The 13,258-nt window shown below is 39.3% G+C and overlaps 1 protein-coding gene and 1 pseudogene across 2 annotated transcripts in view; both read left to right on the forward strand.

Moving 5' to 3' along the window:
• Positions 1-13,258, forward strand: part of LOC143673840 (uncharacterized) — a 35,012-nt gene that overhangs the window by 5,648 nt on the left and 16,106 nt on the right. The window lies entirely within an intron of this gene.
• LOC143673841 (protein phosphatase PTC7 homolog pseudogene) lies at positions 1,207-8,018 on the forward strand (annotated as a pseudogene).

The raw sequence follows: 13,258 nt of genomic DNA on the forward strand, positions 1-13,258 counted from the left end.
TCCCACAGTGCCAGGGCCAAACTTATCCTGTGGAGTCATCTCCCATGCCACCAAGGGAGACTTTCACCTCTGGATGTCGTGTCCCACATAGAGAGGAAAGCAATGATCCCACCTGCAGAGTTTGGCTTAGAGAGTGAGGCCAATTCTGAGCATGTGTTGCTGGATTTTAGAAAATGGTAGAGCATTGTCTTTCATGTTCAGAGGGACAACAATTTGGACCTCATGTCCTTTGAATAGATGCTCAACAGTTGAACACAATTTTGAGTAGTGATATTACTTTCTTAGGTTAATGATATTTTTTAAAACAATTCCTTCTTCTGGAGAGAAATTGATGAAAACTTAAGTGTTGTAAGATCCAATAGCTTAATGGAGGCAGTAAATCTTCAGATACTTTATGCCATTAGCATCCCTGTAAGGGAGAGCCTCTTTTCACCAGAAAATTTGTTGTCATCCTCTGTGGCCATTTGCCAGAGGAGCTATTCATCTCTGTTTCATGGAATTAGAGAAGCATTAGGAGTCTATGAATTGATTAAGATATTCTGTGTTCTTGGCTTCTGGTATTTATTTACTTGGCCCTTGAGTGTCTAACTTTTAAAGATTTTGTCTGTAAACCATAAAAACTTCAATATCTGCTTCCCACACACAGAAACCAATGTCTTCATTGAATATCTTTCTTGTCCCCACTTTTGAGTGTCTTCCTGGAGCTGTGGAGGATTACACTAAAGGTAATAAAGGACGGGGTGGAGGAGAAGAAGGTGAAGGAGGAGGAGAAGAGCGGGGGAAGTGGCTGCTCCTGGGTGTAGTGTGATGTCTCCAGCCAGGGCCAAGCAGCAGCAGTAGCACCAGCAGCAGCAGAGAAGGGTCTGTGTTGCTAAGAGGCTTTTGGTCTCTTTTTCTCTTCCTCTCATGGCCAAAGAGGAGGAAGGTGGAGGGGACTCAGGAGGGAGGCAAGTGGGGGGATGAAGGGGTAGGAGTCTTAGATGGGGGTTTCAATGAAGAAGACTCCTTCTTCTCTCTCTGCCTCAGTCCCCCTCTGAGATCTCAGGGCTGGAGGGTGGGGGAAGGAACTCAGCTGCCTTCCCCCCAGCTCCCTTAATTCAAGGTTGAAGTGGGGTAAAATTAGTGTCCTGTCCCTTTAAAAATAGAAATAAAAGGTGCGTCTCCCCCCCATACCCCCCCCCCAACTACCTCTCTTTTCATCATCAGCTGAACTGCTGCTGCTGCTGCTGTGGTCTCTCTATCCTAAAGTTTTTATTTATTAGATCTATATCCTAATTCCCTGCTTTCTCGTAATCTTTTAAGTTACCCTTGCTATTACTCTTCAATTCTGTACTCTTTCTCCAGACCTTCCTCTCCTGTCTTTACTATTTCTTGTAGGGCAGGACTCTTGTTGGCAGATTCTCTCAGCCTTTGTTTGGCAGTAAAGATTTTAATCTCCCCCTCAATTTTGAAGGACACCTTGACAGAAGAAAGTATCCTTGGCTGTAAATCATTCTCATTCAGTACCTTAAATATATCATACCACTGTCTTTTCACCTCCATGCTAGCTATTGAGTAGTCCAAGCTCAGTCTTATGTTTTGAGTTCTATGTAGTGAATCACTTTTTGTTGCTTTCATGACTTTTTTATTTTCTTCAATATTTGACATGCTTATCTGTATATGTCTTGGTGTTGGCCTATTTGGATTTCTGCTATTTGGAGTTCATATGACTACTTTTATTTGCATATTTATGTCTTTTATAAGAATTGGGAAGTTTTCTTCCTTTATCTCTTCAGCTAGGCTTCCTATCCCCCCCTTACTCGTCTCTTCTTCTGGGACACCAATAATTCTTTTATTTGTGTACTTCATGTCATTTCCCTGAGATATAGTTCCATTTTTTCAATCTTTCTTGCTTTTTTGCATTTGTTTTAGTTTGCTAAAGCTGCCAGAATGCAATATACCAGAAATAGAATGGCTTTTATAAAGGGTGGCATCTAGAGGAAGATAGCTTGTCTCCAGAAAGGCTGGTGGCATCTGGAAATGCTGATGGCATCTGGAATACTTTGTCAGCTGGGAGGGCATATAGTTGGCATCTGCTGCTCCTTTGCCTTCTGGTTTCAAACAAATTACAGCTCTTGATTCCAGTGGCTTCCTTTCTAAGCATCTGTGGGCCTTCACTTAGCTTCTCCAGGGCAAAACTCTGGTTCTGACTTGCTTAGCATCTCATGGGAAGGTACATAATGACATTTGCTAGACTCTGCATCCCCAAGCTTCCGTGTCTAGGTGTCCTCTCTCTTGTCAGCACTCCATGCATCTCCAAATGTCTGCATCTATGTTGGTTCTGAACTTTTTCTCCATGAGCTCTTTTAAGGACTCCAGTAGCTAATCAAGACCCACCTTGAATGGACAAAGTCACATCTCCATCTAATCAAATGGTCCCACCCACAATTGGATGTGTCACATCTCCATGGAAACAATCCAATCAGAGGTTCCACCCCAAACAGTAGGACTGCCCCCACAATATTAGGAAAAAGAATATGGTGTTTCTGGGGTACATAGCATCTTCAAACTAGCAAAGCCTTCGAGTACAATTGTCCTATCTTCTGATTTGTTATTCTTTCTTCTGCCTCTTAAGATTTGCTTTATATGTCTCTAGTATACTTTTAATTTGGTCTACAGTATCCTTCATCTCATTGAGATCTGCTGTTTTTCTATTCTTTCAAATTCTTCTTTATGCTCTTACAGTGTCTTCTTAATATGTTTTATGTTTTTATGAACATCCTTGATTAGTTGTTCCAAATTCTTTGTCCCCTCCACTGAATTAATTTGGTCATTTGTCTGGGCGATGTCTACTTGAATCTTGATGTGCTTTATAATTTTCTGTTGCAAATGTGCATTTGATTCTATTAATAAGATTATTTTACAAGTTGATTTCCATCTGAGGTTTTATATATATTTGGGATTGCATTGAATGTTCCGTTTTGGACTTGGTTTGTCAGTGCTTCCCTGCCAAATTGAGTCCCAGATCTTATAGGAGGATTACAATTCTACCAGACACCCTTTTGAGAAGTGGGACAGATAGGCAGTTTATTACACTGTACTCTCCTTTTTCCCAGCAGATGGCAATCTTGAGCCACCTCTTCTCAGGCCTACCTCTCCTGGACTGCAGGTGCTGGCCAAGCTGAATGGATTTCCATTGTAATTCCAATCAGGGCCCTCTGCTTGTATGCCCCATGGTTCTGATGGCTCCTAGACTCCCACTTGGGATGACCTTGGGCTGTAGGACTGGATGTTTAAGCTTCCTCTGCTCACAGCCAATCTGGAAATGTCTTGCAGTTGGTCGCGGTGTATAATTTGGCCATCTTCCCATGCTTCGCCTCTCTGTCTGTACCTGACTGAGGTCTCTAGCCCCCTGTGAGAGGAGGGGAGTGGTATCAGGACCCCAAATAAGTCTCTTTCACTGGGTGATTGTCAGACCTGCACCACTCTATCTCTCCCTCCTCCATGGGGAGAGCCTCACGATCTCTGTCGGAAAAAAAAACTGGCACCCACGATAGCCTGTTTCAAGGATGAGGAGCACTGCACTCTGGATAGATGGTTTTTGTGCACAGGGAAAGCGAGGCTGGTGGCTTCCAAGTTCCCCATGGGAACGTCTAGCTTGCAGAACTGTGTGAGGAAAGATCTCCCAAGCCAGCTGCAAGAGTAGGCTGAATTTGTGACTGAGCACATTCACCCTATTCTCACCATTGCAGTTCCTCTGTTTTTTCATCCAGGGTCTCCCTGTATAGGGTAGAAAACTCTCTGTGTCATTCACACCCTGAAACTGCTGTCCTAGTTATTTTTCTGTCCCTTCTGTATTTGTTGCACAGAGCCAGGTTGCTCCTATTCTGGCAACTTCTTGGAAGTCCACAGTAAAGCTGGTATTGTGTGACACCTTGGAACCTGCTTCTTTTCCTCGGTCTGTGCTTGCTAGTCCTTGAACTTAGTAGCTCAAGTAGCTTTATTATGTTTTTTTTTTCAAAATTTTCTAAATACAGGATCATGTAATCTGCAAAGAGTGAAAATTTTACTGCTTCCTTTCCAATTTGAATGCCTTTTATTTCTTTTTCTTTCCTAATTGCTCCTGCTAAAATTTGCAGCACAATGTTGAACAATGATTTTGATGGTGGGCATCCTTGTCTACAAATCTTAGAGGAAAGGCTTTCAGTCTTTCCCCATTGAGTATGATGTTAGCTGTGAGTTTTTCATCTATGGCCTTTATCATGTTGAGGCAATTTCCTTCAATTCCTGTTCTTCAAGGTATTTTATCAAGAATGGATGTTTGATTTTGTTAAATTCCTTTTCTGCTTCTATCAAGATGATCTTGTGGTTTTTTTCCCCTTTGATTTGTTAATGTAGTTTATTATATTAATTGGTTTTCTTGTGTTGAACCTTTCTTTCATATCTGGGAAAAAAACCCACTTGATCATGGTATGTAATTCATCTAATGTGCTGTTGGGTTTGATTTATAAGTATTATGTTGAGGATTTTTGCATCTGTATTCATTAGAGAGATTGGTCTGAAGTTTTCTTGTAGTATTTTTGTTTGGCCTTGGTATTAGGGTGATGTTGGCTTCATAGGATTAGTTATATAGCATTCCCTTCTCAATTTTTTGAAGGCTTTGAGCAGAACTATATTATTGGAATGCTTGTTACAGTTCACCTGTGAAGCCATCTGGTTCAAGACTTTTTTTTGCTAGAGGATTTTTGATTACTGATTTACAGTCTTTACTGGTGATTGTTTTTGTAGGGTCTTTTACTTTAAGTGTTGTTCGTGTTTCTAGGAAGTTTTCCATTTCATTAAATTCTTTAGTTTCCTCTGGTGATCTCTGTGTTTCTGTGTTAAGACCTACTTACCTTGTCATCTGTTTTGCTTGTATCTCTTGTTTTGGTACTATAATTCCTTACTGCTTACTCAAAAAAAGAAGTAGAAGGAATTCCACAATTATTCAATAAATGTATGTCTGAAAATACCACGTCCAAAACATAAAATACATATTTAAAGGGCTCGTGGAGCCAGCAGATAAATGGTTCATAAAGTAAGATGGAAGAAAACTTAAAAAACTTTAAAGTGATAACCAGTATTCCCTATTCAAAAGAAAATAAAACCATAAAACAGTGAGAAACAGAAAATATACTCTAGGAATTGAAAATTAACAGGAGAGAGGGCTCTAACTATATTTGGCACACATTTTAAAAATTTACATTATGGAAAAAGTAATGATGGTTTAATACATTATATAAAATTGCCAAAGTCAAAAAGTTAAGCCAGTATTCCCAGGAAAATTACTGCCTTTATAATGTTAAAAATGCTTACATTAATTAAAATAAATAATTTAATGATATTGACCCCCTACTTTAAGAAGTTAAAAGAAATACAGTAAAATATCATTTGAGGAAAGACAGGAGGGAAATAGAGTGGAGAAAAAAAATCATTTGTAAATTTAAAAAGTATAAGCAATATCTAAGGTCCAGATCAGTGTGCCTAGTGGTACTTTCTACAATGAAGATAATGTTCTGTATCTGCCAGTCCATTACAGAAGCCACTAGGCACATGTGACTAGTGGATGTAGGAAATTTGGATAGTGGTACTGAAGAAAACAATTTTTTAATTTTAATTAAACTTTACTAATTTAAATTTAATAGCTACGTGTGATTTACAAATATGCAACTTGTATTGCAAGTTACAGGTATGAAACTTACAATATTGTATAGCAAAGACCAAGAATCTTGGATGTGGCAATTAAAGGTAATAGGTACATGAGAAATATGGGAAAAGGACACAAATTGTCAAAATAGGAAATGGATTTGGTAAGGCAGAAGTTGAAACCACAAAATGTAATATTGTGATATAAAAAAGATATTGGATATAAAAAAGGTGGAATATACTCAGACTTAGAAGAGTTTAAGTGAATGAGGCCTACTCATATGTGTTTTGAAGACTTGTTGAGGTCAGCTAGGTTCTGAGGTTCAAAAGGAAATTAAATTTTATTCTCCACCCAAAGTTCTGCCCAGCTCAGCTCTTTCTCAAAATAGTATAACCTATGTCATATATTCCTTTACAACATTGAATAAACCTAATAAGGGCTATGTCCTAGTTTGCTAGCTGCCAGAATGCAACACACCAGAGATGGGTGGCTTTCAACAAAGGGGATTTATTAGTTAATGTCTAGTTCTTCAGAGGAAAGGCAGCTAACTTTCAACTGAGGTTCTTTCTACGTGGGAAGGCACAGGGTGATCTCTGCTGGCCTTCTCTCCAGGCCTCTGGGTTCCAACAACTTTCCCTAGGGTGATTCTATATCTCCAAAGGCCTGGGCTGAGCTGCGAGTGCTGAGATGAAATATGCTGAGCTGCTTGGGCTGTGCTATATTGAGCTCTCTCATTTAAGCACCAGCCAGTTAAATCAAACATCATTCATTTCAGCAGGCACACCTCTTAGCTGACTGCAGATGTAATCAGCAACATGAGGTTCACATGCCTTTGGCTCATGTCCTCAGCAATGAGAACTAGGTGCTTTCACCTGGCCAAGTTGACACCTAAATCTAACTACCACAGACTAAATTCCAGAGCGCACACCTTGATTACACAGATAATAAATGTGTTCAGTACTTCATTCTGTGGGACAAACATTTTTTCATCTTGATTAGAAATACAGACAATTGCAAAATTGTAACCCTCATATAATGTTGCATATGTATGGCCATTGTGAAGGGAAGTTTTGAAAATTCATTTTTTTATTCATCCGTATGTCCTCTTGGCTACATTCTGTGTACTGGGAAATAGTCCAGGTCCTAGGGATTCAGCAGGGCACCTAACATACTGGGTCTTTACAGAGAAATGGCTAGAATTCTCAGAAATAAATCTGAAAATAAAAATAAATAGAAGATTTAAGAAATATGAATTTTCCAGTGGAGCTGAAGATAGCAGCGGCTGCCGCTCAGACCCCAACCAGATGGGGTGGAAGAGCCACTGGCTCTGACCTTGCTCTGGTTCTGGTCCCCACAGCAGAGTGAGTGTGATACCCCATCCTTGGGGCAGGGGCAGCAGTGGCTGAAGAGAGAGCTGGCTCCGGGCCTCCACTTGCTCCTTCTCCCTGCGTTTTGCAGAGGGTGCAGTGGCAGCGATGTTCTCGGTCTACTTGTATGAGTGACTGGTGGCCTGCGTGCTCCGCGGTCTCTTGTAAACTGACCCTAGCACCAGTGGCAGTGACTATGGGCTGGTGACCACTGGCTGTAGCTTCAGCAAGGACTTCTGTAAGGGCCTTCTCAAAAAGGGCATGATGCGTGCTTCATTTCCTGCACTGTTCTGCCGACATGCTTGGAGTTGCAGATGGTGTTCAAAGATGGAGAGACTATGGAGTTTAACCGTTTCAGATCTCAGGGACTTTAATATAAACGTGTGAGTATTTAGTAAAAGAAGGACAGTTTGTAATAAGTAATCCTATTGGTATTCTCACCACAAGCTACTGTGAGCTGCTGCAAAATAAAGTGCCTTAGTTTGGTAGCAGCACTACCTGCATGGTGGTGCTGGACAGAATTAGCCACTGCTTACACATGACCAGCTTGGGCCATTCAGGCTTCCTGGTTGTTAGAAGTTGTACATGAATCAGATGATCAGCAGCACTACTTCAACACTCCATTCCAGCTCTCCATTGGGTCACCCGAAGCTGAGAGAGTTGTTTTGAGTGACAGCCCAGATGCTGCTGCTAGCACTTCTTTTGATGTCCAGTTAAGTGACATGATCCTGATGATGACAGATGGGCTCTTTGACAACATGCCTGGTTATATGATTCCTCAGGAGCTAAAAAAGTTAAAGAACTCAGAACTGTAAGAGTATATAACAGACTGCAAGAAGCATTTCTAAACAAGCTCATGAATTGGCCTATGACCCAAATTATATGTCACCTTTTGCGCAGTTTGCATGTGACAACGGATTGAATGTGAGAGGTGAAAATCCAGATGACATCACTGTCCTTTTTAGTAGTGGCTGAGTATGCAGACTGACTCTTTTTTTTTTTTTAATTTTTTTTTATTAATCAAAAAAAAGAAAAGAAATTAACACAACATTTAGAAATCATTCCACTCTACAAATGCACTCAGTAATTCTTAGTTTCATCACATAGATGCATGATCATCATTTCCCAGTACATTTGCATCGATTTAGGAAAAGTACTAGCAAAACAGCAGAAAAAGATATAGAATGCCAATATAGAGAAGAGAATTAAAATAATAATACTAATAATATATATATATATAAAAAGGAAAAAGAAAAAAAACAAAAACAAAAGATACAAACACACAAACAAACAAACAAAAAACCATATTTCAGGTGCAGCTTCATTCAGTGTTCCAACCTAGTTACATTACATTTAGGTATTATTGTGCTGTCCATTTTTGAGTTTTTGTATCTAGTCCTGTTGCACAGTCTGTATCCCTTCAGCTCCAATTACCCATTATCTTACCCTGTTTCTAACTCCTGCTGGTCTCTGTTACCAATGATATATTCCAAGCTGATTCTCGAATGTCGGTTCACATCAGTGGGACCTTACAGTATTTGTCCTTTAGTTTTGGGCTAGACTCACTCAGCATAATGTTCTCTAGGTCCATCCATGTTATTACATGCTTCATAAGTTTAGTCTGTCTTAAAGCTGCATAATATTCCATCGTAGGTATACGCCACAGTTTGTTTAGCCACTCGTCTATTGATGAACATTTTGGCTGTTTCCATCTCTTTGCAATTGTAGATAATGCTGCTATAAACACTGGTGTGCAAATGTCCGTCTGTGTCTTTGCCCTTAAGTCCTTTGAGTAGATACCTAGCAGTGGTATTGCTGGGTCGTAATCCATTCTGCCATTCTATGTCTTTTGATTGGGAAATTCAGTCCATTAACTTTTAGTATTATTACTGTTTGGATAATATTTTCCTCTACCATTTTGCCTTTTGTATTATATATATCATATCTGATTTTCCTTCTTTCTACACTTTACTCCATACCTCTCTCTTCTGTCTTTTCGTGTCTGACTCTAGTGCTCCCTTTAGTATTTCTTGCAGAGCTGGTCTCTTGGTCACAAATTCTCTCAGTGACTTTTTGTCTATAAATGTTTTAATTTCTCCTTCATTTTTGAAGGACAATTTTGCTGGATATAGGAGTCTTGGTTGGCAGTTTTTCTCTTTTAGTAATTTAAATATATCATCCCACTGTCTTCTAGCTTCCATGGTTTCTGCTGAGAAATCTACACATAGTCTTATTGGGTTTCCCTTGTATGTGATGGATTGTTTTTCCCTTGCTGCTTTCAAGATCCTCTCTTTCTCTTTGACCTCTGACATTCTAACTAGTAAGTGTCTTGGAGAACGCCTATTTGGGTCTATTCTCTTTGGGGTGCGCTGCACTTCTTGGATCTGCAAATTTAGGTCTTTCATAAGAGTTGGGAAATTTTCAGTGATAATTTCTTCCATTAGTTTTTCTCCTCCTTTTCCCTTCTCTTCTCCTTCTGGGACACCCACAACACGTATATTTGTGCGCTTCATATTGTCATTCAGTTCCCTGATCCCCTGCTCAAGTTTTTCCATTCTTTTCCCTATAGTTTCTGTTTCTTTTTGGAATTCAGATATTCCATCCTCCAGTTCACTAATTGTAGCTTCTGTCTCTTTAGATCTACCATTGTAGGTATCCATTGTTTTTTCCATTTTTTCTTCTTTGTCCTTCACTCCCATAAGTTCTGTGATTTGTTTTTTCAGATTTTCTATTTCTTCTTTTTGTTCAGCCCATGTCTTCTTCATGTCCTCCCTCAATTTATTGATTTGGTTTTTGAAGAGTTTTTCCATTTCTGTTCGTATATTCAGCATTAGTTGTCTCAGCTCCTGTATCTCATTTGAACTATTGGTTTGTTCCTTTGACTGGGCCATATCTTCAATTTTCCGAGCGTCATCCATTATTTTCTGCTGGTGACTGGGCATTTGATCAGATTTCCCTGGGTGTGGGACCCAGCTGGTTGAAAGGTTTTTCTGTGAAATCTCTGGGCTCTGTTTTTCTCTTCCTGCCCAGTAGGTGGCGCTCGTGGCGCTCGTCTGTCTGCACGGCAGTCGGCCCGGGAAACCGCGCGTGGAGGGGGTGTCGCTGGCCGCTGCGGCTTGGGAGAGTGCCGGTCCTAATTGCCCAGCTGGCCCGAAATGCCAAGCGTGACGGGAGGGCCCCGCTATCCAACGTTCCCAGTCAGACCGGGGAGCCACGTGCGTGGAGGGGACCCCAGTCGCCAGCCGCCCCGGCCGGGAAAACGCGCGTCCCTCGGGTATCTCACCGCAGCAGATTCTCCCTGCCCGTTCAGCTGTTCCAGAATGGGGTACGCTGTCTTTTTGGTCTCTGTCGTGACTCCGGGAGCTGTTTCGTATTGTTTCTATTTCTTTAGTTGCTTTTCTGGAGGAGGAACTAAGACCCGCGCGTCTTACTAAGCCACCATCTTCTCCGGAAGTCCCAGACTGACTCTTGACTTGATGTCAATTTCTGTCTTTCCTTCTGTCATCCCTAGTTCTTCCCTGCCATGTGCGTATCCTGCTAGCAGACCAGGTTTCTTTGCCGGTGATCTCAGTGGCCAATGATGTAAACCTTTGCCTTGTCTTTTTGAGCCCCTTTGAGATCTTTATTGAGAATCGCTACTTTTATTCACTAACTCATATCTGGCAGCAACATTTAAAGATAATCAAGATTTGAAGATTGGCCTTCATTGCTCATTGTCCTTTCTCATGATGGGATGGAGATTTTCAAAGCCAAAATGGCTGTTAACTTTTTAAAAAGTATTTGAAGTACTGAAGATTAGTGCTGTTGGTAAAGTGATTTTAAAATGACAAGGTGTAAATAGGATTTTTAAAATCTAACAAATTATATGCCATGATGCATCTACTAGAAACATACATTATTCATCAAGAAGTGTTAAACGTGCATACTACCCAGGCACGGTCTTAGGATGATTGGTGTGGCTTTATGTCTTCATTGTAACTCCTGTTTTTCAGGGGCTTATAATTCTGCTCTAAAACATTGCTCTGTGTTATGAGATCTTGATCCCAGGAGCTTTTTTTTTATAAATTGGAAGAAAAATTCATTTTAGTTCTGTGGATACAAATGTTTTGTGCTTTTTAAAAGTTGCTTAATTGTGCTCCTGTGATTAAACTTTTGGCAGTTTATTTATTAGTCCAAATCACATACTGGTGGCCTGGTCTGCAGGAGGGGTAGGAGAGGCTCCTTAACAAATTTTTTAATGGAAGTATTTTTCAAGATTGTAAAATTCCACAAAGCCTTGAAATTTTATGTTATAGCTGAAATTCTTCCCAGCTGTCCGACACAATACTGTGGGAGCTGTAGGCCCAGAGGCATGTTGGGTCAAGAATGGACAGCTGTGTCTTTGAATTTTCTTGGCTTTTGATGATCATTCTCTGCATAGTCTTACTCTCAGACTTTTTCTTTCTTTTTTTTAACATAGGCAGGTGCCAGGAATCGAACCCTAATCTCTGGCATGGCAGGCGAGAACTCTGCCACTGAGCCTTGGTGGCCTGCCCCCTCTCAGACTTTTAATTAGTAGCTTTGCTTTCTATAGAGCATGTACCAGGAACTCCATATGGGAAGAGCACTATTTGCAGTGAAGCAGCAGTGCAAAAGTCCACAAACAAAACTTCTAGTGATGATCTGACATTTGGAATACCTCTAAACAAAAATTTAGAAGATTCTGAATCAAATTTAATAATATTTACAGTTTCCTAATAGCTATTTCACAGTGTATAGTTCCTTCTAAATCTACCCACATTCGGTTTTCCCATGATTTGCAAGTCAGGTTTGTGGACAAGTTGACTGCTGTTAAGATAGATATTTTGGGTCAGATTTTTCCTTAACTTGTGGTAGAAAAATATATATACTTAGAAATCCTTAAATTAAACATTGATATGTAAATGAGAATGCAATTAAATCTGATGAGAATCTGCTTGAGGAAAATGTAGATCTCTTTCTCTTAAGGAGATACTTACTCCTGGTTTATTGCATTAAAACTTAACATTTGAGGTTACCTCAACTTGTTTTAAAAGGTTTTTGTGAATTTGTACTGTACATTTGAGTAACTATCAAGCTTTTGTTTAAAATTGTGTAACGTGTATCATGTACATGTCTTTATATTTCAATGCATCATGTTTGTAACAGGCATTTAATTAAAATAAGAATGAGTTATTCATTTGTAAACCATTCGGTAATTTACTATTCCTAAATTAGCATAACATTATCTATTTTGAATTGCCTTTAATTACCTGTGAGAATGCCTTAATTACCCTAACTTGACAAAACAGAATTCTTTAGTAGAGGAGATGGGGGAGGGGGGATGGAGGGAAACTTTAGAAAATGAAAAATCATCAAGCTATTATAAACCACAGACATGTGAGTGGCAAGTGGCAGGGTATTTATTTTGCACAAACTGTGTGCTATCTCTGTATTTAAGTGTTAAGAGATTTTTTATATATAATCTGGATTTTAGTCCCTTGTCAGATGTATAATTTGCAAGTATTTTCTTCCATTCGTTAGGTTACCTGTTCAATTTCAAGTGGGTCCTTAGTGAAAAAAAGTATTTAATTTTTGTGAAATTCAGTTTGTCTATTTTTTTGGTTCTAGTGTTTTTAATGCAATAATTAAGCATTAATAGCCAAATGTGAAGTCATGAAGATTTACTCCTATATTTTCTTGTAAGAGTATTATAGTTTTTCTCTTATATTTAGCTTTAAATCACTTCATTTTTTTCTAAGTACTGTATGATAGTAATTAAAACTTCATGTTTGTATGTGAATATCCAGTTGTCTCACCACCATTTTGTGCAGACACGGTTCTTTCCAGAGTACAGGATCTATGTGCCATCTTTGAAATTAATTGACCATAGATGCATGTGTTTATTTCTGGATTATCAGTTTTATTCCATTGGGCTACATGCTTACCTTTATGCCAGTATCACAATATGTTTTTTATTCAAAATGTTTTTTAATTAGATAATTACTTGTGGATTTATTAAACAATCATGATTAAATTACAGGATTCACATACACCCCCACATACATATCACATGCGATACACTAGCATTGGTGTGGAAAATTTGATGCAATTGCTAGCACTTTTTGTAATTTTACTATTTTTTAACAGTAGTTGTATTTGTTACAACTGATGAAAGATTATAAAGAAGTACTATAACTTGTCCATATTTTGCATAGGGGTATTTTTC

Source organism: Tamandua tetradactyla, chromosome 2 (assembly GCF_023851605.1).
Source record: "Tamandua tetradactyla isolate mTamTet1 chromosome 2, mTamTet1.pri, whole genome shotgun sequence".
Classification (NCBI taxonomy): Eukaryota; Metazoa; Chordata; class Mammalia; order Pilosa; family Myrmecophagidae; genus Tamandua; species Tamandua tetradactyla.